Source organism: Neophocaena asiaeorientalis, unplaced genomic scaffold (genome assembly GCF_003031525.2).
Source record: "Neophocaena asiaeorientalis asiaeorientalis breed wild unplaced genomic scaffold, Neophocaena_asiaeorientalis_V1.1 scaffold395, whole genome shotgun sequence".
In the NCBI taxonomy this organism is placed as follows: domain Eukaryota; kingdom Metazoa; phylum Chordata; class Mammalia; order Artiodactyla; family Phocoenidae; genus Neophocaena; species Neophocaena asiaeorientalis.
In genome coordinates this window covers 1,703,139-1,723,665 of record NW_020172274.1, presented here as the reverse complement: position 1 = coordinate 1,723,665, position 20,527 = coordinate 1,703,139, and positions in this window count along the sequence as shown.

Sequence of the window (20,527 nt, the reverse complement as noted above, 5' to 3'; positions counted from 1 at the left end):
ATTCAGAGTGAAGTAAGTCAGAAAGAAAAAGACAAATACCGTATGCTAACACATATATATGGAATTTAAGAAAAAAAAAATGTCATGAAGAACCTAGGGGTAAGACAGGAATAAAGACGCAGACCTACTGGAGAACGGACTTGAGGATATGGGGAGGGGGAAGGGTGAACTTTGACAGGGTGAGAGAGAGTCATGGACATATACACACTAATAAACGTAGTAAGGTAGATAGCTAGGGGGAAGCAGCCGCAAGGCACAGGGATATTAGCTCGGTGCTTTGTGACAGCCTGGAGGGGTGGGATGGGGAGAGTGGGAGGGAGGGAGACGCAAGAGGGAAGACATATGGGAACATATGTATATGTATAACTGATTCACTTTGTTATAAAGCAGAAACTAACACACCATTGTAAAGCAATTATACCCCAATAAAGATGTTTAAAAAAAAAAAAAAAAGAAAAAGAAACACCAAGGAATGCTGGTAGCCTCAGAAGCTAGGAGAGAGGCATGGAACAGATTCTCTCCTTAGAGCACCTAGAGGAAGCACAGCCTTGCCAACTCCTTGATTTCAGACTCCAGGCCTCTGAACTGTGAAGGAATAAATTTCTATTGCTGTAAGCTACGCAGTTTGTGGTTATTTGTTAGTACAGTCACGGGAAACTAATGCATACCTGATCAAAGTATTCCACCAGTAAGATTCTTAATAAGGGTAATGCTTCTGCATGTCAGGGGTTATCATGACCACTACCATCAACATTATTGCTGTCTGACCTTTGGGTTATCTATTTCCAGGATCCCATATTGAAGGCCTGCTTTCTAAGGTCACTGTGACATCAGTTATCTTATGATACCAATTGTCTCCCCATCTCCCAAAGCAGATCTATGACAAAGCTTGGCATGCAGATAGTTTATGTGAGAATGTTCTCCTAGGGACAAGGCTACAGTGTCAGGGAAGAGTAAAACAGGAGTGTCAAACCAAGGAAATGTTATTGAGCTGGTTTCTATTCTGAGCAAAGGAGATTCAAACACCATGGGAACCCTACTCAATACTCCGTAAGATCCTATATGGGAAAAGAATCTGAAAAAGAATGGATACATATATATGTATAACTGAATCACTTTGCTGTACACCTGAAACTAACACAACACTGTAAATTAACTATATTCTAATATAAAATAAAATTAAATAAAAAAAAAAACAAAACAAATACCATGATGGGCTCCTGATGTGTCAACTTGGCCAGGCTGTCATCCTAAGTTATTTAATCATACACACTCATCTAGGTTTTGCTGTAAATGTAGTTTGTAGATGTGATAAAATTCCACAATCAGTTGACTTTAAGTAAGAGATTATTCTAGATAACCTGGGTGGGCTTGATTCACTCAGCTGAAAGGACTTTCTTGAAGAAGAAACTCCATGTGTAGGCAGCAGTTAAGTGCCCTACTGAGGATTCCAGCCTGCCTTTCCTAATGGCCTACCCTATGGATTTTGTGATTGCCTAGCCAGCCCCCTTGATTGCCTAAGCTAATTCTTTGTGAGAAATATCTTTATCTATCTAATCTATATCCTACTGGTTCTATTTCTGTAGTTGAGCCTTCACTGACATGAGCATCCCGGAAACATTTCAAGCAGCTGTACCAAACGCACCTCAAGATTTTTAACAGAAACAGAAAAAGTATTCATCCACAGACTTCCATTTTCATTTATTTCAAGGTTTCCCCCAGGAGCTGTTAATTATCCTACATTTCAAGTTTATGTATGTACTAGAAAAGCTAAGCAAGTTTTATAGATGAACCATGTAGTGATGCAGATAAATACTGGGAAAATGTAAGCAAGAGACACTACATGGACTGAAAAAAGTGACCAGTGTACTCATGCAAACTGCTAGTTCTGAGCAATGGCTTGCTTAAAAGTGGCTCAAGGGCTTCCCTGGTGGCACAGTGGTTGAGAGTCCGCCTGCCAATGCAGGGGACACAGGTTCATGCCCCGGTCCCGGAAGATCCCACATGCTGCAGAGCAGCTGGGCCCATGAGCCATGGCCGCTAAGCCTGCGTGTCCGGAGCCTGTGTGCCGCAATGGGAGAGGCCACAACAGTGAGAGGCCCGTGTACCAAAAAAAAAAAAAAAAAATGTGGCTCAAGATGATGCAAATATGATGGGTACAAGTAAACCTTGCCTAGCTATCCCTGTATAAAGGCACATTAAACAAATACATTATTTGAAAAGATAAAATTTTAAAAGTCAATTTCTACTATTTTTTCTCAAGGATGGTGGTAAAGAAAAAGATGGTTTGGTTTATTATGTTTCTGTTAGACCCAGTTTAGGAAAGTATTTATATAAAATGTGAAACATTAGGTACTTAGCCATTTATGTTAAATAAGATTCATTGCTGGATAATATTTCTTTACAATACCCTAATTTCATTAATGTTAATTGGTAGTAATTATGACTGATTAATTGAACACTTCATTAAATGATTTATTAGTTTAGCTGTGATCCCTAATACTCAAAAACCATATATGCAAAGAACAAACTACTCTCTTAGGTTTAAGAAAAGTGTGTAAAACACACAGTAAATCAAATATTTAAATAAAAAATAACATGTATATACATGCACAATATATACATATATGTATACATACACACATATGTGTTGATTATGTGTACTCTCAGAGTAAGAGGTAAGTCAGTAAACATACACACAATATACACATATTATGTGTGATATCTGTGTGCATGTATATTCATTTAAAATGTTTAAAGGAAAAACATTTTTCTTAACACAAGCAGAAGCTTTCCTCTGAGCACAATAAAAACATATTTAGATTTTTACATGATTTTTTACATATTTTTACTTTTTAAATTAAATAATCATTCTTTGGACTGTAAGGCTTTTTAAATTTTATTCATTTATTTATTTATAATTGAACCATATGATCCAGCAATTCCACTTCTGGATATATAGCCAAAGGAAGTGAAACAGGAGTTCAGAGAAATATCTGCACTCATGTTCATTGCAGTTTTATTCACAATAGGCAAGATGTGTAAACAACCTAAGTGTCTATCAATGGATGACTAGATAAATTGTGATATATATACTTGCGTCACACACACAACAGAATATTATTCAGCCATAAGAAAGAAGGAAATCCTGCCACTTGTGACAACATGGCTGGAACTTGAGGACACTATTCTAAGTGAGATAAGTCAGGCAGAGAAGACAAATGCTGTATGATTATTTTTATGAGTGGATTAATACATGAAAATGCAAATCAACTACTATACTATACCCATATTTATACCAAGGCTATGATGACCTATTTGCAGAATAATTATAAATTTCCTAGTGATTTTAATAAATAAAATCATTGATTTTCAAATCTCCCAGATCCTAGCAAACTGGCATTAAATGTATATTATAGTTTAAATCATAATGCTATCTCACTCTATTTGCCATTACCTTGATACTTCTAAAGACTATTGCTGTACCCTTCCCCAGTGATTCTTCAATCAAAACCATACACTGCTAACCTTTTGTCCATAGAAATCAGGTAGAGAGTAAGGTGGTCATGAGTGAATTTTCCCAAATCTGTTTTCTAAAATTCAGAATGAATATTAGCTGAAATGTGGCTTTGTTTTACAAAAATTGTATTCTGGAATTACCAATTATTTCAGATGGATAAACAGGAGTTGTGTGGAGGTTACTCATACAAATTATGATTATAAATCTAAGATAAAAGCAGTCTTTAAAAATATACAACAGAAATAATACATATATATTATTTAATTTTAATGATGCATTTATTAATAGTTCCCCTTGAGTGTATATATGTGATAAAACATTAAATTAATGCTAAAAAGTATCTATTCTTATCTGATAGGAGTTGTAGATATAAGAGACTTGGTAGGACTATATGTAAGTTTTGAACAGAAAAACAAAAACTACTTAAGATAATTTAAAACATAAAATATAGTGCATTGGTTGATGTTTCTTTAATTCATTAATAATGTGTTTTTCTCTTATACCTCTCTCCTTTTTTTAGGGGGAGGGCACTATAGTGATTAAGAACATCTTTGAGACAGTGCTTTTAATTCCCAAGTGATAAACCCTTGTTTTACCTTCAACTAACCTCCATAGTGAGAAACAAGATTAGTAAGAAATACTACCAGCTGGTATTGATGAATTGCCATTTCCTGAGGAAGGCCTCTTTCAATTTCTTGCTAAAAAGTAATCAAATTAGCAAACTTTAATTTCTGCACTCAAAATTGAACACGCTTATTCTGGTCTATTACAGAAAGAACCACTGGTAGAGATGCCTTTGATTTCCTTGGAACATTTGTAATAAATCTATTGAAGATAATTTAAACTTCTTTTCCCTCATTGGAATGCAAAATGCAGGTAGGCTAGTAATTATGGTTACAATGGCAAATGAAAGTATATTACGCAACCTCCTGCTGTTCATGAAGGGATTGTCACTCAAACCTCCAGGATGATTTCTCCTGGGTACCTTTAAATGGTATCCATCCTACCAATCTTTTATTTCTATTTTATTTCTCTCTTCTTAGAAATGCTACTGCTTCTTAGATTTGCAGCTTTCCTAATTTCCACCCTCTGCTTTCTGCTTGATGACAGTCTACAGGGACTTTCTCTGCTATCTACTTCTCTTCTCCAACTGAAATAGAACATTCTGAGTTACTGACCTCTTCACTCCTAAGTGAAGTTCACTCATCTGAAATGCTGGCAGTGATAAACTCCAACTTATTATCCCACAAACTATTAAACCTAAATAATCACTGAAGTTGTTTAAGTCTGTTGAAAGCATAGTATCAGAATTTCACTCCTGTAGGACACCCAGCAGCTGGAAACTGAAACAAAGTCCATTTAAATACAACAAAATGAGGTGGAAAAACATCACAATAGAGGAAAGGAATGCTTACGCTTTGTATAAACCAAGTCTCCAGTGTTCTGCAATTTTTGTGTCACTGACAAAAGCTCAGTCAAGGAAGAAAAAATGTTACTGGTGACTGATTTGTTTCTGATTTATTTGTTCTTTATCACTTGTCACCAAGGCAAAGTAAAACCACAACACTTTCTCTGAAGAATAGCATGTTTCCATTGTTGTTTGACTGTGGCACCATGATGTATTCAAGACTACTCTGTGGCATTGCAAATAACTACCAAAATATATCAACAATAAAATACACTTTAAAACTCACAGAAAAATTGTTCCTATGTCTGCAAGATTTCCAAGATGAAAGTGTCACATCTGCTTGTTTAACTATTATTAAATAGAAGCTGAAGAAAGAAGGGAAATGAATAAAGATTGAATCTCTTTTGTATATAATTTTGTTGCTTAAATACTACCTAGCAAAGATGTCATATTCATCCAAAATGTTTTCAAGAACTTGTTAGGCGTCCATTTCTTTGTCAGTTAAACTGGGTAATATGTTCTATTAGGTGGCACTTACATATAAATATTGGTGGTAGAGTATGCCATACTGTTATCAAATTGAAGTTACTGAACCCTCCTTTCATAGTCCAGAGCAGGGGATATTAGCGAGGACTGTGGGACACAAAACTATGTTGGAGAACTGTAGTAAATGTTCAAGGCCTTATTTTTTAATTAATCTCAGTTTCATTAAATGCATTTCCACATTTCATTGGACGTTTTTTCGATATGTGAAGAGAATTTAATTAACTACACCCATAGATTCAGGACAGATGATAATGGTAAGTGTGCAATGCTACTTCCTTGTTTTATGCTTTCATTATTTCAAATGTTACTTCCCTTCCCCTTTTTCCACTTCCATACCACTTTCTACATATATGCTTGTTCTGGTTTGTTTAAGCAGTTTTGATAATCCATGTTCACAATAGCTCCTTTGATACATACCTAGTCTCTGTGTATTTAAAATATTAAGTAGTACTGACCTATATATATTAATCTTTTGATATGTTTCTACTTAAAACGTTGAGATTTATTCATTTTGTTATTTGTAACACCTATTTTTATATACCCACCATCCACTAATCTAGTGCTACACACAAATCTCAGGTTGTTATGGTACCACCCCACTTTTTGTAATAATTTCTGTATTGGTTAGGATAATGTAAGCTGGATTTTTAAAAATTTTGATATAACTTCAAACTTAAAGAAACTATTTAAGAATATCACAAGGAATTACCATAGACCATTTTACCCAGATTCACAAATTTCTAATATTTTGCTATATTTGTTTTACCAGTCTCTGTAATTCACTACTGTAGGAACTTGATAATTGTAAATATTATGCTCTTTTATACAAAATAATTCAGTATGTTTTTTCTAAGAATAAGAATCTTAGCACAGTACAACTATAAAAATAACAAAATTTAATGATGCAATAGTACTAAGATCATACAAATTTCCTAACAATGTTCTTTGTACACATGTTTCTCTAGCCAGGAGCTAATCCAGGATTATACATTGCATTTAGCTGTCATGTCTCTTCACTTTCCTTTAATTTGAGTCTGTTCCTTAGCTTGGTCCTGATATTTTTAAATAATGTAGTCTACTTATTTAGTAGAATATCCCTTAATTTGTGTTCTTTGGAAGTTTCTTGCTGACTGAATTTAGGTAATACTTTTTCTTTTTTTTAGAGAAATACTGATTTTAATTCAACATAAGGTAAACTCTGGGCAGCTGTCATCTTTCAGCCTGAAAATTAGCAAAACTATTGAAACAAGGCACAATTTTTCCCATACTTGTTATGCGTCTCCAGTTCAAAAAAAATTATAAAAATGTTAAAAATAGAAGTCTGAGATTTTTTAAAAAAAGTGTATTAAAAGCTCCCACAAAACCTGTCAACATCGTTCCTTATTCTACAAAATAGCACTAGTAAGAAGAGTAAAATAGTGTTAAAAACCATTATGACAGCATTTCTGAAATTCAGCTTGTCCGACCACCCGTTCCTGCTAAAAATGATTTATTGATTTATCGTGGAATACAAAAAGACTTTAAAATCTCTGGAAGGAGGGTCGAGCTTTTATTGCAGTTTTCCCCTTGCAGTCTCTTAGATGAGGGGAAAGTGCGAGTGTGCTTCTGCCCCTGGCTGTCACTGCTTGAGTTTAGAAAAGGCTGAGGAACTGGGGTGTCATAATTGTAATCTGGGGACCTGTGCCTGTGGAGTAGTCTGAAGAGGGCGGGGTGGGGGAGTGTCTTACCTAAGCCTCCTCCTCCTCTCCCCTCACATGGGGAAGGAGGGAAGATCATGAGAAGCCATACCTGTCTACACGATATATGGGAGCTTATAACCCAGCCCATTCCTTCCTGAGCTTCCAGAGTGTTCTATTGCAGTCACTGGGAGGGATTTAGCTAAGGGTAGCCCTGCCCTTGGGTTTATGGGGAAAAAAAAGTAGCCCTGAATGTGATGATGATGTCATCCCTGCTGAAATCATCATCCTTATGGAGAATACTCTAAATGGGCCCTGGATACCAGCCCTTTATACTGAGGCCAGGGGAACATGCCAGGGACAATAGAAGAAAGACACGAATATCATGTCCTCTTCTGCTAGTCCTAGAAAAAACCCATCCTGGGCCCTTAAAATGTGCTTTAGCTACAAGTCTAGGTAATACGTTTTGAACCTGAATAATGTTATGTCCTCCTTAGTGCATTATTTCAGAAGGCACATGATTTCCCAGTATTAGTGATGTTAACATTAACCAGTCAAAGTTTTGTCTGCCAAGTTTCTCTGTAAAGTTATTTTTCTTTTTTTTTATTAATAAGTAATTTCCTGGGAAAAACAAGAAAATATTTCAATATTCTCTTTCTTATCAAAGTTTCATTGAAAAGTTTAGCATCCACTGATGATTTTCTAACTTCAACATTCATATGACATTCATTAGTTTCCATTCTACTGTAAGGAACAGATTTCTTTTTGTACCATTTATTTATTACATCAATATGATTTCATGAATTTTATTTCATTCAATGGGTTATCGTTATTTGGTTATTTATTTTGATGCCTAAATTGTCCCAAATTTGGCCAGTGGAGACAAATTCAAAGTAAAACTCTGCTGTCCTTTTGACATATCTTTATAATTCTTTAATAACTTTCTTATTTTCCAGTGCAAAAATAAGTACCAGGTTTATCTTCTACTTTACCAGCCACAACCCTGAAATCAGCTATATCTCTTGGCTTATTTTAGTGGAGAATTTTATTTAGAAACCAAGAACAGGATGCTAGGTATGCTCATTGTCACTGGTATAGCATTGCTTTTTGGTCTTTTGTGTAAACAGAGCTAGAAGGAAGTATATAAATGTATACAAACGGCATGCATGAATAACATGTATATCTATCATGAGTCTATACTGACACCACAATCGCAATGCAGTAACAGGTTTCATTCTAGCCTTTCCACTTTCCATGTCTTTACCTCGTTTCACAATGAGAACTTTTATTATCCTGACTATATTTACTCATTTGTTCAAGCCTAGTATAAAAATGGTAGTTTTAGAATTTTCTACCCATACCAATGGGGTAAGCAAACCTAGCAATTAGAGTTAAATGCTTGTTTCCATTCTCTTATGTGAGATTTGTATACACTAAAAAGAACCCATTTTAATAGCAAATTCAATGAGTTTTTCATAATGCATATACCTGGCTAAACCACACCCTTATCAATAGAAAATTTCCATCACTAGAAAGTTCTGTCATGTCGCTTCTCAGTCATAATCCCAACCAGAGAGAACCACTGTTATGTTTTTTTTTTGTTTTTTTTTTTTTACCCACAGACTAGTTCTAGGACACCATATAGTATGTACTGTTTGGCTTTCATGTTCTCACAATCAGGGTAATATTGTTTGAATCATTTATGGTATTAGTCGTATCAGTAATTTATTGCATTTTTTTTTTTTTGCGGTACACAGGCCTCTCCCTGCTGTGGCCTCTCCCGTTGCAGAGCACAGGCTCCGGACGCGCAGGCTCATTGGCCATGGCTCACGGGCTTAGCTGCTCCGCGGCATGTGGGATCTTCCCAGACCGGGGCACGAACCCGTGTCCCCTGCATCGGCAGGCAGACTCTCAACCACTGCGCCACCAGGGTAGCCCAGTAATTTATTGCATTTTAATACTGTAGAAGTATTGAGAAGTGATTAGATTCTAGACTTATTCTGAGTTCAGAAGAAAAAAATTATTTATGGACCAGCGATAGAGGAGCTGGATGAGGGAAGTCAAGTTGACTGCCTAGTTGGCTGCCAAACATTTGTTATCAGTGACTGGAAGAATACAGTTAGTCTTTACTGTAATGTAGATGATAAGGTCAGTAGGCTAGAGCCCAGATTTGGGCTCTATGTGAATTTTGAAATCTATATTAGAAAAACAAACTGAATGGTAGATTTTGTTTTTTAAGAAGCTGAGAGAGATAACAGTATGATAAAGGAAATGCTTCACTATAGAACACCAGAGTCTGTACTGATCTTTTTTATTTTGCTGGGTTTTTTTCCCTTAAGTTCTTATCATGGCCACTTAACTATTTTCATAATTTTGTCTTTTTTATATTAATATTTATATGAACTGCTGCATTAGCTTCATTCTATGGATGTTTTTGGATCATTATAAGTTTTTCTAATTTTCATTATTATTTAAATAACTCATGGTTCTAATTAAAGTGTGAAGTTATTTAATTCGAAAACATGGTTTTTGTCCAATTATCTCTTGTTATTGATTCATAGTATCTCTTATTATGATCAGAGAGACTGGATTATATAAGTTCAACTCTCTATATATTGACACTTGCTTTATGTCAAAAACTATGACTATTTTTAGAAATAACCTATATCTGACTGTAAAAACCTGTATTATTTAAAATTCAGGATTCTAAATTTACTTGTTATATCAAGTAGGCAGAGACCAGCAGTAGTAGTAGAAAAAAAGTTGCTAAGCTATATTAAGTTAAAAAAAGTAAGAAGTAAAATGAGGGAGGGAAAGCACTATTAAGGACATGGCAGACACTACTATTTCTTATTCATTATTAATTTTTTTCTTCTGTGTTTAGTAACAGAATTCTTGGAGTTTTAACAGGCATGTAGCTACTCAGTTACATATTACATTCTCAAACTTCTAAGCAGTGATGTTTCACCATAATAGTAATTTTAGTCCAATGGGATATGAAAAGATGTGATGTGAAATATCCTTAAAGATAGGCTGTTTGCCCTAGATTTTTTTCTCAGCCAATCCTTCTGTCTGAAAAGGTGTTAATTAGAGCAGGTGTCTTTGATGATAGGAAGAAGTCATATATTCAGGATAGAACAAACAAACAATTTGATTCAAAGTTCATAGTTTACATCTGGGAATTGGCTTAATTCTGAGAAATGGGTAAATCATGAACTTTTCTCACTTGACTTTAGTAACAAAATCATATATCTCAAGTCCAGGGTCCCTATAATCAATTATCCACTACCAACAACCTCTGTGTGTCACAATATTTTGATTACTGCTAGCCCTGCTACCCATTATGATAACCATGCTCATCTAGTTTCTGATGGTTAAGTGATATCTGCAGCCCTGGGATCCTATATCCCACTCAAGTCTGAGAACTCAGTGTAATGATAGTATCCTCAACTGTAATCTTTGGTTTGCTGATAACAGCCAATAAATATAGAGCCTTTTCAACAAAGTTGATGCTTCCCACACAAATGTATTACTTCAAGGTATTGGTGAAGGATATGTGCTCGGATAATCTCAGTGGACATAGTTAAGGGATGGGAAAAATATCATATATGATAAATTTGTATTTAAACGCTCTTTATCTCCTTAAACTTTTAGATTTCTTTCTTTATAGTAAGGACATTCTGAAATCTGAACTTTGTTTAATTTAGGCCACTTTTCAGCCCAGATTTCATCAAGGAAATGAGTAAAGTATTAGAGTCACTTTCATATTCTCAAGATAACAGATTCAATATTGCTAATGCCAGAATTTATTGAACAATAAATTAGAAATTATTCTCACCCATATTCATCAGGTTTGTGCCAACATAAATTGACAAAATTTTGCAATTCTTTGTTGTATCTGGCACATCCCTCCAGGTTAGACATTGTAACCATCTTTTTGTGGTCTGCTGGAATTTGCATCTAGCTGTGAGTCCAAATGTAGGGAAAAGAAATGGATGTAGGAACTATGAACTATTCCACCTAAAAAGCCACCATCTTAGGTGAGATAGTTATGGGGATATCAGGCAAGACTCAGCTAATCCCTTGAGTGGGGAGGATCCCGCTACTTCTTCAAACAAGTGAAGCTCAGAGGGAAGTTAACGGTCTTCATATTCATCAGAAGCCACCCAAATGTCCACACCGTAGTTCTAGACGTGACTCTCCTGATCAACACTGTAACTTTAAAGACATGCTGAGGCTATGAGTTAAACTTACATATGAAAATTCAGTCTATGGGACTTCCCTGGTGGCACAGTGGTTAAGAATCTGCCTGCCAATGCAGGGGACACGGGTTTGAGCCCTGGTCTGGGAAGATCCCACATGCTGCGGAGCAACTAAGCCCATGCACCACAACTACTGAGCCTGTGCTCTAAAACCCGCGAGCCACAACTACTGAGCCCATGTGCCAGAACTACCAAAGCACGTGCACCTAGAGCCTGTGCTCTGCAACAGAGAAGCCACTGCAATAAGAAGCCCATGCATCTCAACAAAGAGTAGCCCACGCTCACTGCAACTAGAGGTAGCCCGCGCACAGCAACGAAGACCCAATGCAGCCAAAAATAAATAAATAAATTTATTTAAAAAAAGAAAAAGAAAATTCAGTCTACTGTAGGATCAAACTTTTTTGGTTATCTGAAACTCCAGCCATATGGTTTCAAGAAATTAAGTATTCTCTCAGGATAATTGGAAAAGCTCCCCAGTTTTCTACTGGAGAGTTTTCCCAACTTGAAGCTGGAAATTTAAAACCTAAGTTTGTTATTTCTTCTCTCAAATTCTTCGGGGGTTTAACTGGTACCAACCCCAAATTTATAGTTCTTGTATTCTTATATTCTTTATTTGATCTAATGTTCTAATTCAAGAGATAACAGGTCTCCCATAGCTTTTCCTTCTATAGGTACTTCACTGTAGGCATTTTTATGTGCTAATTCAAGAAAGTATTTTTCCAGTTAATGACTTGCAATACCAGGATCTCATTTTCCATTAATAATGAATTTATTACTGCCTTCAAAGCTAATCAGAATAGAGAACCAGTTACAGACTCTACAAATTGAGCTTCTGTTTCCTAGAGCCACTTTTGGTACAAAATGTTGTGTTCGTTAGAGTTTAGTTAGAAAAACAAATATGAAGAATTTTAGTATAGAGAATTAGAAGCTTGCGACCATTGGGTCAGTAACAATCAGAGAGAGCTGCAGTTGGTTTTTGAGAACTCTTGCTGCAGAACTCTTGCTACGACAACTCTTAAGAACTTCTGGGAAATTCTCACAGATTTTCACACTGTTTGTCACCTGAAGTACAGCATGAATTTGTATGTAGATTTTCTAGAGGCACAACTGGAAACTTCTTAGGACATTACACCCACACATCTGTCTGCAACAGCTCCAGGGGAGTAATGACCTCTTTGTCTCTCTGAGTCTCACATGAGTGTCTCTCTTTGACAGACACTATTGTAGAACTATACACTAAACTAGCTTTGACAGCAGGCAATCCAGCTCATAATCCGACCATCTGAGCTCTGGATCAGCATGTGAGAAAGAGTTTCTAGTGCCAAAATTGCTGCCCACCTAATTCTGTAATCTTATGTAAGAGAGAAATAAACTTTTATTTTAACAGTGATACTGCATTTCTTGATTAGAGGAGCTTAGCATATACACTAATAAAAATACCGTCATTTCATTTTATTTTTATAGTCTTTTTAAAGTACTTGATATTGTATGAACTTGGTGTAAATTTTGGTGTAAATTTGTGTTTTTGGATTCAATTGCTTTCCACCTCCTCTTCTGGAATCTCCACACATTTGGGAGATAGAGGTAGGAACACGTACCACTTCACCGTCTTATTCTTGCACTTATTATTTTAGTTTTCCTGCGTACCCTTAAGTCCTGATGGCAGGAATATAAACCAGTTCATTATTTCTGAAAATGAATTTAACAATATGCAAAGTGATTCAGTTATACATATATATATTCTTTTTCATTATGGCTTATCACAGGATATTGAATATGGTTCCCTGTGCTCTACAGTACGACCTTGTTGTTTATCCATCCTATATATAATAGTTTGCATCTGTAATCCCAAACTCCCAATCCTTCCCTCCCCACCCCCTCCTCCCTGGCACTTTGTACTTTGCTATACAGCATAAATTGAACACAAAATGGTAAATCAACTATACTTCAATAAAAATTTTTAAAAATAAAAGAAAATATGCAGTAAGAACCTTAGAAATGTACAATTATAAATGTTGAGACCTTTGTGAAAAGTATTCTGCAATGTATTTAACTCAGGATTATTTTAAATATAATAATTTAAATTTAAAAATCATGTCCATTAGTAGAGTAATTTTTAGTAATATTATAGAATATCCCCTTGATGTAACTGCTTGTTATGGAATAAATTGTTTTGCCCCAAAATTCTTGTGTGAAGCCCTAACCCCCAGTGTCATTTTATTTAAGAGATAGGGACTTTAAAAGGGTAGTATACATTAAATGAGGACATAAGGTTGGGCCTTAATCTGATAGGACTGTTGTCCTTATAAGAAGAGGAAGAGACACCAGATCTCTCTCTCTCTCCATGTATGCACACAGGGAAAGGTCAATTGAGGAGAGCAAGAAGGTGGCCATCTAAAAACCAAGCAGAGAGCCCTCACCAAAAGCCAGCCCTGCTGGTACCTTGTTCTTGGAATTCCAGTCTCCTGAACTGTGAGAGGATAGATAACTGTTGTTTGAACCACCCAAACTGTGGTACTTTCTTGTGACAGCTCAGATGGACTAATAACTATTAAAATCAAGGTTTTAAATAATATTTAATAACATGAAGTGAAGGCATACCTTGGTGATGTTGTGCATTTTGTTCCAGACCACCACAACAAACCGAGTATTGCAATAAAGTGAGTCACATGAATTTTTTGGTTTCCCTGTAAATATCTAAGCTATATTTACACTATACTATAGTCTGTTAAGTGTGCAATAGTATTATATCTAAAAAATGTACATACCGTAATTAAAAAATACTTCATTGCTAAAAAGTGCTATCATCTGAGCCTTCAGTGAGGCACAGCAGTAACATCAAAGATCACTGATCACAGATCACCGTTACAAATATAATAATGAAAAAGTTTGAAATATTGTGAGAATTAACAAAATTACAAAGACACAAAGTGGGCAAATGCTGCTGGAAAAATGGCACTGATAGATTTGCTCAATGGAGGGTTGCCACAAACGTTCAATTTGTAAAAAATATGACAGCTGTGAAGCACAATAAAGCTAAGCCCAATGAAATGAGGTATGCCTGTAAAAAAGGGAGAGTAAAAATAATATGTGTATATGTTTCACCATAATATTGAATATAGAAAAGTAAATACACATATACTTTTATATTAAAGACAGACTGAAAGAACTACCATGAAATAATTATGTGTTTTGGGAGAGTTCATGAAAACCACTCTGCTCCTGGGAAGCAAAGTCTTGTTTTCCAAAAGAGCTGCACACTGATGAGTCATGAGAATTTAGCACCATCCTGGCTAGCAGCATCTGTTCAGAACACCCAAATTAATTTTGTGCAATCTGTGGACACTGTGTATAACCTTGCTCAAATGAAGCTAAGTTGGTTGAATGACCAGAGGGTGAAGGGAGGGTGGAATGGTGAGAAAGTGAAAGATGACACTGTAAGTAACCACTAAGGAAAAACTGTACATGACTCTAAATTTAGATTATGAGATAATGATAAAAAGAGATAATGATAGAGTCTTTATACTTAGAATGCTTCCAGTAGTAAACCTAAGATTTGTATTAAAACATGTTCTATTTTACAGTTATTTTAATAGTTAAATAAACACATTTATTTTATAATTATTTTAATTTAGAAATAAAGAAGAACCTCGTCTGGCCTCTGGTTATTCTGTCATCTGTCCAGTTTTGTTGATGCTTATTTAGTGTATATTTAGAGTTTTATTTTGGAAGTCTTTTTTTTTTTTTTGCAGTATGCGGGCCTCTCACTGTTGTGGCCTCTCCCGTTGTGGAGCACAGGCTCCGGATGCACAGGCTCAGCGGCCATGGCTCACGGGCCCAGGAGCTCCGCAGCATGTGGGATCTTCCCAGACCAGAGCACGAACCCGTGTCCCCTGCATCAGCAGGTGGACTCTCAACCACTGCGCCACCAGGGAAGCCCTGGAAGTCTTTTTATCTCATTATTTTTAGTAATTCAGTTTTCAACTTTAAAATATGTGTAATTTATTTTTAAAGAAGAGTTTATTTTATGAAGTTAATTGGAAATACCACAGCCAATGGGGGGCATTTTGAAATACACATATACCACAAACATGGTGTTGCAATGCCAACTAACACTGCACTATCCTTTTGTATATCCAAAAGCAGGTAAAATGATCATTCCACACAAATGTATTGACCCTAATCTCAATCAGCTGACACTACTCTGGAGACCCATTTTCTATCCCTCTAAGAATTTACACAGCCTAAGTCTTATTCTCCTGTTTTCCAAGGCTACTTGGCTATCCTTTGAAATGTAGTCTGACCTTCATAGAAGGGTCATGACTTTAAATGGAGGAGTGCACAAAAGAGTTAAAGCAAGCTCACAAGGATTTCTTTTTTGGTTATTGTACATGCTCTCAGAATTTATTGAGTTCTTTGTTGTTGTTCTAGTTTTGCTATTGTTCTTTTCTTGTTTCTTTAACACAGAAAGGAACTGCTATTTCCTCCAGGAACTAAGAGGGAAGGACTAGAAACTAAAGAACTACTAAAGAACATTTTTCTCCATACTAGGATCTACTTCATTTAGGAAACATGTAGATGAACATAGAGCAAGTTGACTTTAAATAATACACTTGCATAAGTGTCCCTTCTATGCTCTCATGCATACTTACATCTTTAAAAGGAATGCCTTAATATTTTCAAGCAGCTACATTTGCTACTATTTATTTATAGGCATTTCTGAAAGAGATTTTTTACTGTGTGTATGAAAACCTAATAGAATAACTGAAAATCAAAACTGAATGAAGAATTCAGGTATAGTCCTGGAAGATTTGCTCTTTTTGTTATGTGATATATTATTTGATATGTTTTTCAGATAGCAACCAGGCAGTATATCTTACATAAGGATTAATAAAACACTTATATTATTAAAACCAATGTTTAAGAAACTTCAAGCCCAAAGAAAAAACATGAAAATATTCCTCTGACTTAAATGTACCATGTCTAATTGATGCATATAATAGTTTAATGTTTATTATCCAATCATAGAAAGAAGCACCAAAAAATGAAAATACTAGAGAAGTGCTATCACTAAGATGGTGACATAGGTCATTTCCGACTTTGCTTCCCATCACAAGAACAGCTAACAACCATTCATGAATAAGACACCACTAAGAAAACTCTGGAACAAGGGTTGAGGCTGAGACATACTCTACCACCTCAGAGACCAAGACAGACTACATTAGAAGGATAAGAGGACTGGCAACAAGGTGACAAAATTGCCCCTTCCCTAGGCTGATGCAGCACCACACTAACTGGTCTCCCCTGAGTCTATGGTTACTCCAGTGAGAAAAGAGAAGCCAGGGTGGACAGGCAGCTCCCCAGCACTTTGTGTCACTTCTTGGGAGTCCCCAAATCCAAACTCACCCTACAGGGATCATAAGGGAATCTGCAGAGCTGACCGCTGGGAATTGCATAGTGAAGGAGAAGTGGGGAGGGCTTGCAACAATCAGCACTTGGATTTGGGCAGACTAAGTAGTGAGTGGTAGTAGGCCCAACCAGCAGCTTTGCTCATTTGCAGAGCCAAGACAATGGAGCAGTCTGACCAGGGAAATTGGCAGGAGGCAGGTTTGCCTGATCTGGGTTCTCAATGAAGAATCTAATTGGTTTGGAGCCTGTTCTGCCTTTGGTTTGTCCCCAGCCAGGCAGGGGAGCTAATTCATAGTCCCTCCCACTGCTGAGCATAGATCCAGGCCATGCCTGACCAGAAAGCCTGGCCAGAAGTCCTGGAAGCTGCATAGCCAAGCAACACTCAAACAGAGAGTCTGGTAGATAGATGTGATTATCCAGAGAAAGCCCAGTGACTCTGTTTGGTCAGGGAACTAAAAAGTAACAACAGTTAAAGTAATTTTTTTTAGCTTGCTCTCATTCTTATTTTATGATTTTCATTTTTTATGGGTCTGTTTGTATGGTTTATTATAACTTGCTATGTAACATAGGCTTTGTGTGCCTGCTTGTTTGTCCTTTTTTAAAATTTATCCTAATTTAAATTCAGTTAAAGATTACTGTTATGCTTTCAAATCATCTCTAAATATTTTGAAATTTCAACTCAATAAATATATTACCTTTTGAATAACTATTTCTAGAACTTTGGCAATACGGTTGAGAATTTTAGAATGTTATTTTTTTCTAACATTGAATAATAGCTTATTATTATTTTATACATCTGTATTTTAACTCATTGATGAAAAATTGTTTTGGTTAATTCCTCTTAATCATTCATGTAAACAGTATTTATTTGTTTTCTATTGACAGAAATCTAACTCAAAGTAGCTTTAAGATAAGAACATTACATTGGCTCATAGAATAGCTTTTGCAGAAGTAGTACAGGAATGCTAGAAAATTTAAGAATCAGCAACCAAAACCAAAAGAAGACTGCTAAGACTATTGTTGCTCGTCCTATCTGCATTTTTGTTTGTTTTTGTTTTGCTTCCACATTGAAAGTTTTTCCTACATAGTGAAAAACAGACATTGATAATGTCTAAATTTTAAAATGTATGGCTCTGCCACTAGAGAGGACTTACTCTGATTTTATCCTGATTTCTAGAATCGCAAGGAAAGGACTAATTGGCCCAGCTTTCACCAATTCACTAGGCTCAGGGAAGATAATTTTTGATTATCATTTCCATGTCTGTCACTTAAATAAGTGCTATGATAACAAGAAGTTCTCAAGTTATATGGAAAAATAGGTAAACAATTATAACAATCTGATAATTCTATAATAGAGCTATCACAAGGTATTTTAGACTTTTACCTCTGTGTGGGATATGCAGTAAGCATTTATTGAAATTGCTATTTTAAGTGTATTATGTGAAATTCATACATACACTCTAGATCACAAATATTAAAACTGAAATAGTGTTTTATGTGCATTTAATAATTTAAATTTTTGCTTAATTTCTTTTTCCTATATACCTATTGGCCATTTGTGGGTCTTCTTTTGAGAAATATCTATTCAGATTCTTTGCCTACTTTTTAATCCAGTTATTTATGAGTTGTATGAGTTCTTATATATTTTATATATTAACCACATATCATATATATAGTCTGCAAAAATTTCTCCCATTCTGTAGGTTCCCTTTTTATTTTGTTGATTACTTTCTTTGCTCTGCACAAGCTTTTTACTTTAATGCAACCCCACTTGTCTATATTTGCTTTCATTGTCTGTGCTCTTGGTGTCATATCCAAAAAATAATTTCCCAGATCAATGTCAAAAACTTTTTGCCTATGAGTTCTTCTAGTAGTTTTATTGTTTCAGATGTTATGTTTAAGTCTTTACTACATTTTGAATTGATTATTGTATACAGTGTGAGATAAGAGTCCAATTTCATTCTTCACGTGGATGTCCAGTTTTCTCAATACTATTTATGCAAGAGACTAGCCCTTCCCCATTATGTGTTCTTGGCTCCACTGTCAAAAGTCAACTGACCATAGACTCGATGCATGGATTTTTTTCTGGGCTCTCTATTCTATTCCATTGGTCTATGTGTCAGTTTTTATGCCAATATGATACTTTAAAAAATTATTATAGCCTTGTAATATAGTTGGAAATCAGGAAGAGTTGTTATTCATGCTTAAGATTGCTTTGGCTATCTGTAGTCTTTTGTGGTTCCATGTGAGTTTTAGATTATTAATTTCTGTAAAGAATGACATTGAGCTTTTGATAGAGGTTGCATTGTATCTATAGATCACTGTGGGTAGTATGCACATTTTATCAATATTAATACTTCTAATCCATGACTATAGGTATTTCTATTCATCTATGCCTTCTTTAATTGCCCTTATCAATGTTTTATAATTTTAGTGTTAGATGCCTTTCATCTCTTTGGTTAAGTTCATTCCTAAGTATTTTATTTCATTTCTTGCTATCTTGAGTGGGATTTTTTTCTTAATTTCCTCCTCAGATCATTTGTTATTTATGTACAAAAACACAACGTTTTTATATCCTTTAAACTGATTTTTCTATCAGTTTATATTGATTTTGTATCCTGCAACTATACTGAATTTATTCTCACACTTCTGTTGAGTCTTTAGGATTTTCTATGTTTATGATCATACCATCTGCAAACAGACACTTTCACTTTTTCCTTTCTGATTTGGATGCCTTTCATTTCTTTTTTTCTTGCCAAATTGCTCTGACAAGGAATCCAGTACTATATTGAAAAGAAGTGGTTAGAGTGGGCAGACTTAGGCTGAAAACTTTTAGGGTTTTTCCCCTTAATTATGATATAACCTGTAGGCTTTTCACATATGGACATTTTGTGTTGTGGTCAGTTCATTTTATACTTATTTTGTGAGGGTTTTATTCATGAATGGATGTTTTACTTTATCAAATACATTATCTACATCAACTGGTATGATCATGTAGTATTTTTCTTTCATTTTGTTAATGTGTTATATCACATTTATTGATTGCATATGTCTAAACATCCTTGCATCCCAGGCATAAATCCCACTTGGCCATAGTGTATGATCTTTTTAATGTGGTATTAAATTCGGTTTGCTAGATTTTTTATGAAGAATTTTTACATCTATATTCATCAGTGATAATGACCTGTAGTTTTCTTTACTTGTAGTATTTTTGTCTGGTTTTAGTATCAGGAAGAAGCTGGCTTCATAAAACAATTTTGGAAGTGTTCCCTCTTCTATTTTATGGAAGAGTTTAAGAAGGATTCTATTCATTCTTTGAATGTTTGGTAGAATTCACCTGTAAAGCAATCTCATCCTGGGCCTTTCTTTTTGGGGAAGGTTTTGATTACTGATACAATCTCCTTATTTGTAATTGGTCTACTCAGGTTATTATTTTTCCTTGTTGTGTGGTTCTGAGAATGTATCCATTTATTCCAGGTTATACAGTTGGCATGTAATTGTTCATAATAGAATCTTATGATACCATCTATTTCTTAAGTATCCACTGTATTTTTTTTCCATGTCTGATTTTATTGCTTTTTCTTTTACCTTGGTTAGTCTAGCTAAGTGTTTGATAATATTGCTAATCTTTTCAATAATATCTTAGGTTTGTCAATTTTTTCTATTTATTGGTTTTCTATTTGATTTATTTCTACTCTTTTCTTCT